Here is a 6434-nt window from a genome sequence, read left to right as displayed (position 1 = left end):
TCCCTAGACAAACACCACAATGACAAAACATATTCCCACCATAGCGTCTTAACAACCACTTATCAACAGTCCTCTCCCCACACTCAATCTTTGACTCAACTCCACCAGACACACACCCTTCTGAAAATGCACTCCCCAGACATGTACGAGTCATACTTTCACCTCCGTTCTGGACAAATCCCATCTCTCCAGTGTTACAAGGCCCTTCACAACCAAGAGAAAGAAATCTTACTCCTCAGTTCCTTTGCACACACCTCGCCAAGACAAACACACAACATATACATACGTCTTGATCTGTGGTTCCGATCTATGAATGAAGTTACTAGCTTCCTGAGCGCTGCGGAAGCCTCAAGGAAGGGGGCGCTTCTGGCAGTAGTAGGTAAGGAGACTAGACTTGTGACGCTGGTCGAATGTATGTCATACATTTCTCCCAAATCTTATCATTGCCTGTGTGCTTGAAGGCAATTATGACGTTGCCTTCAAGCACAACGTTGATTTTCTAAGATCTAGGGAGATATACCTAACGCATATTCCATCTAAAATATCGCAATGATCTGTTCTCCTAATTACAAGAACCACATAAACTTTATATATATATATATATATATATATATATATATATATATATATATATATATATATATATATATATATATATATATCGTACGTGTTCCCTATTTCCAACATGAACGATGCTGCATTCCGAACAGATAATTGAGCCTTGGAGGATAGATTATCCTTATCTGGCTCTTTCCTTTGCTCTTTCATTTGGAAAGTAGTACAGGAGGGAAAGATCTCCAACCCCTTCTACCTGCTACCGCCCCAACTAATCTCCTTCTACGATACGCAGGAGATACGTGAGTTGCATTCTTTCAGTGTGTTTGTGTTGGTATGTGTCTATGCTCTAACAAATATCATCACTTACGAAGGGATCCCTTAAATCATGATAATGTCACTGTCAGTAAAAAGGAAGGCATTGTCTTCGTCATGTTTCTTTGTCCTCTTTTCTCCTCTTGTTATATTTCCTTTAAACAATCAGCCCCACAGTGTCAATCCTTGATTTCTATGCTGGTCGACTGGAAACCTGGTGGTCAGGTACCTTACTTCAGTTCCCCCAGTTCTCTTTCAGTGATTTAGATTTTCAAAGAATGCAGTCCAGTCAAAGGTTACATGCACCAAAAATTCTTTAGAATATGTATTTTGAGCTGCTGGTCAATACTTTGAAGTGAAACACTGCAGAAACATACCCTTCCATAAGCCCCAACATTCACAGGATAAAATTAGTGATTTGAGCCTTTTATTATCATTTTGTAGTCGTCAAAGGTCACTGAAACTTTTTTTTTATCATTACTTCTTTTTGATCAGTACTTTTTAATCATCACTTTAATCATTACTTTTAAGACGGTATTCATATTTACCACAATAACGTCGCTAAACATGCCCCATACTATAGAGACATCAAATTTATGATTGAAATTTTTGACTATTTGGATCTTGTTGGTTACTATCTGGCCATATCTCAACCAGAGGTCATGGATCTGACATAAAGATATCTTACTATACACCTCATTTAATACCAATACCGATAATGAATATGTTACCTGTCCCATTTTTAGTTTGCTTTAGAGGTCAGAGGTTACCGAAGATTACAATTTTGGGGGAACCACTGTTCCAGTTTTTTCACCGTATGTTGTTGAATTTCAACGCCATAGGTGTATATGGTGGAAGACAAACTGCATTTTTTCGTAAAAATTGGCCCTACTGATTAACTTTCGATACTGTATGCCACAATCTTATATACATGCTAACTAAAGGAATCATATATATATATATATATATATATATATATATATATATATATATATATATATATATATATATATATATAATTCAACTCGACAGGACATGCCATGTTCTTCTCACTCCTGCTGCAGTTCGGGTAAATACCACAAGTTACCCCAGGACATGCAGCCGTGCGGGCTCGCAAGCAGCAGCGGGCGACGCTGTCTGTAATCTTGGTTGTGAGTGTGGCATAAATGATGAGGAGGGAGTGACACATGCTAGGCTGGTATTTGCAGTGACTGACAACATTGTACATTACCTCCCAAGTGTAACTTCTGTCGTCGAACAATGAATGACGTGACATTTATTCTCTAACCTCTCAGCCCAGGCCGTCCGATGTGTACAGAAACAGAAGGTACTGTGGGAAAACATGCGTATTAGAAACGATTACTGGCACCTCTTTTTCCACATTTACAGTTTTTCCTTCTGTTTCGTTTCTATGCATAAGGGAAGGATCCGCGTTGATTAGATCGTTGAACATATGAAATTTTCACATGTCTGTTACATAAGATTCAGTTCTTTATGAAGACATTGCATTAGGTATTCTTTTTTCATTATTCCTGACGGTGTATTTTGAGAAAGCCAAGACCATATCATAAAAACATACGAGCAACTTTAAACACTTTATAACTGACTTAATTTTGGCTCGCTGAAAAGAGGATGTACTTCTGACTGCAGCCAAGAGACTGTGGTAAAATTCTTCATACAAATTCCAGCCACTAATTTAACTCATCACTTAATCATCTCATTATTATTATCATGAAAAGATTTGTTTGTATATGCATCATCTTCCCATCTATCAAAATGAGAGTAATCTACTTTGTAGACGTTCCATATAGTCTCACACTGTAAGCTTTCATATGGACCGATGCAGAACTACAGAGAATGTGTAGCAGGCCACTGTATGCTGCATCTTTGCAATAAATGACTCGTCACTCTTAATGTCGTTAGAAGCTGTGTCGTCTGTTGTAGAATGGTTGCAAGATAAGTGCTGCAGTGCTTTTAAATTTGTAGATAACTAGATAGTCAAATAGCTGAGGGAAATGCCATTAGATGTGTATCAGCAGGATCCGATACATCAGCTGTTTCAGAAGCCCGCTGTGGGAATGTAATTCGTGGTATATATCATTATAGTACCTCCCTCTTTTCACCCTACACCAGAAACTCTTCTGGAGCCGTCACTCCGAAGACACTCGTCCAGTGTAGGCCATTTAGCCAACCGAATTTCTACGACGTTTGTCATGTCACGCACAAAATTCATTAAGAAAATTATATTTCATAATGATTTTTATTTAAGCTTGTATTTTGATATCAAATCGAAAGTATCATATTTTTTAAATAGATTAGTATAAGCAGTCGCTTTTAAAAAGAAATCGGATATTTTCTTAAATCATGAAACTGGAACGCCGTTCCAGAGAGCTCCGTCTCAAATTAACCCATTCCTTCCCTCATCTAAGGTTATCCGAGAGCGATGCAACCTCATGTCGAGCCAGTCTCTGAGTATCAGACAAACGACCCAGTGATACCACAGTTGGATCAGCCTCGGAGTATCAGTCACACGACTCTCTAATAGGCAGTTGGACCAGTCTCGGAGTATCAGACAAACGACCCAGTGATACCGCAGTTAGATCAGCCTCGGAGTATCAGACACACGAGTCAATGATACCGCAGTTGGACCAGTCTCGGAGTATCAGACAAACGACCCAATGATACAGCAGTCGGACCAGTCTCGGGGTATCGGACAAATGACCCAATGACCCAGCAGATGGCACGTAGCAAAAAAGCTTCATCTCAGCCGTAGCCTAACTTAATCAACGACTTTACAGTAATTACCTACTGTGACTGGCAAAAATAGCACGAAAATTACGTGAGAAAGAACAGGAATCAGACATTTCTACATAGGCAAATGTGTATGTTAACACGTGTGTTACAGCACAGCGAGACGCTCTTATGATACCGTCTTGACAGGCTCCGAAACACCTGACGTGACGCTCCGAGACAGGAATCAAGAGGTTGGGTTTGACATCTAAGTGACAAGAGGTAACATACTGGCGTCAGTGGCGTGTGGTCCGCATTACACAGAGTGACTGGTAAATGGTGTGACGTCCCGTGACAGGTACTGAGAGGTTTGGTTTGACATCCACACGACAGGAAGTGACATATTGGCGCATCCGCATGACAAGGAGTGACAGGTTAGTGTGATATCCCCGAAGCAAGTCTAACGGCTGTGTAAAGACATGAAAACTAATTCTCCTACAGTCAGGATTACAAGGTTTAGCGAGGTTAGTTTAGCTGTCATGTACCCGGTCGTGGCCAGTAGATGAGTCGTAAGCAGTCGTGGCCAGTAGATGAGTCGTAAGCAGTCGTGGCCAGTAGATGAGTCGTGAGCAGTCGTGGCCAGTAGATGAGTCAAGCATTCTTGGCCAGTAGATGAGGCGTAAGCAGCCGTGGTCAGCGGTTGAGTCGTAACCGTAACTTGTGGTTAAAGCAGATATTTTTCATATGGAGGTTTGCCTTTCGGGGATATTGATAAACATACCCAGGCACTTGTATACAAAGCTAGACATATTACTGTGGTGAGCTGTGGTTGAGGTCACTGTAAATAATCTCTGAGGAATTACAACGAACAGCATAACAGTCTGGGAGAAGAGATGTTACGGCACGGTATACCGAGGTGCAGCTGACATCAGAATAACTTGCATAGGTTCAGACATCGCCCTCTTCTCTCATTTCCAAATATTCAGTTTACCACGTCCGACAGTTCACTATCGGGGAGAACTTCCCTTCTGTTGTGTATCCTTTCGTTGACAGGTGTGCGGTGACTCGAACCGAGACGTTTCGGTAGGAGATGCATGAGACAAAAAGGTTACGCCACTCCCATGGGAGGAACGTGGTCTCATATTCGGAGGTAATAAGCGGTGGCATCGCTCAGGTAAATACCAGGGGGTCGCGGGTGCGCTGAGCCGCCTAGGAGCATCGGTGGTCGGACTGGGAGCCCACCAGGGGGTTGGACCTTAATCTCACTTGTTCTTCTTTTCCTTCCTTTGACGTGGTTGATCCGTGTATCTCCCAGGGGCGTGAGTTTAATATGATTCAATGTAATAGTGAATATATTACTATATACCTGGTAATGAAAAAAGTATATATATATATATATATATATATATTCTTTTCTTTCATACTATTCGCCATTTCCCGCGTCAGCGAGGGAGCGTTAAGAACAGAGGACTGGGCCTCTGAGGAAACATCCTCATCCAGCCCCCTTCGCCCCAGGAAATCTTGAGAGGGTCCTGGTGTTACTCCATGACCTCTTTTCCAACTTTTCCAAGAGCTCCTGCAGCTCCAGTGCTGCATTACTTCTAGCAGGGAAATGATCGAATCCTTTGGAGTGAGAAGTTTACCGATAAGATTGTATTCCCTTCGTCAAAAAGACGGTGAAGCTGCCTTCTTTCATACTATTCACCATTTTCCGCGTTAGCGAGGTAGCGTCAAGAACAGAGGACTGGACCTTTGAGGGAATATCCTCACCTGGCCCCCTTCTCTGTTCCTTCTTTTGGAAAATTAAAAAAACCAAGAGGGGAGGATTTCCAGGGGGTTGTTGAAAGACATGAAGAGGGATGGGAGATAGGCGACTGGAAATTCCCTTAAATAATATCAAAAACCATTTTCAAACACCCACTGTTTAATTTGATCATAAGATATTTCCTTCAATGAGAGAGTTCAAAGATAGCACTCATAATTGCTATATAAAGACTTTTCTGATGCATTAATATATTGGATAATCATCTGTAGCATCAAGACTCTGTTGTACAAAACTTTCTTTTATTCTCTGCTTCCTCAATTTTATGAATTAGTCAATACAAACCTGATATTAATTTGCTTGATTAGCTACTGGTCATGAATACAGCAAAAACTGAGTTTTTATTGCTTTTATTTTTTCAGTCTTTTATGTTGGAAGCTCTAGTCACAGACAAAACTCCACATCATTGCAGGGTCTTAACTGATATCTGATGTTATATCATAATGTCTTCCACTGCTTCATGAGTAATTGTAGGGACAAAACATATTTCTTCAGTTTTTCCTTTATCACATGAATAACTCTGAAATTGTATGATTGAATACATTTCTCTACAACTTGAGGGATGGAAGGAAACCTTAGCAAAAAGTTAAGAGATTATAGAGGGAGAGGAGGTATGCCACTCAGGTAAAATTAGAAAGCTTTTTCAAAAGGCCTAAGCAAACTTTTCTTCTTCCAGTTGAAATAGTTGCCAAATCAATAATGCAGAGATGATGTAGACAATCCTAGTCAATTTCTTTTCCTCCTAGTAACCCTCACTCCACCTCATCCCACCCTAACACTACCTCTGGTAGGTTTCATTAAGTTCTGTCTATATTAGCTGTTGTAGTTATGTGGTGTTAACTCTTCTGCTAAGTTGGTATGATTATTTCATATTTTCACTCGCATCTATTTTCTGTCATGTATAATGCACCAAAACCACAGCCCTCTATCCACACCAAAGCCCCACAGACCTCTCTATGGTTTCCTAGACTGCTTCATATGCTCTAGTTCAGTCAAGTGACAGCATGTTGCC

This window comes from Panulirus ornatus, chromosome 38 (assembly GCF_036320965.1).
Source record: "Panulirus ornatus isolate Po-2019 chromosome 38, ASM3632096v1, whole genome shotgun sequence".
NCBI lineage: Eukaryota > Metazoa > Arthropoda > Malacostraca > Decapoda > Palinuridae > Panulirus > Panulirus ornatus.
This window is presented reverse-complemented; position numbering follows the sequence as displayed.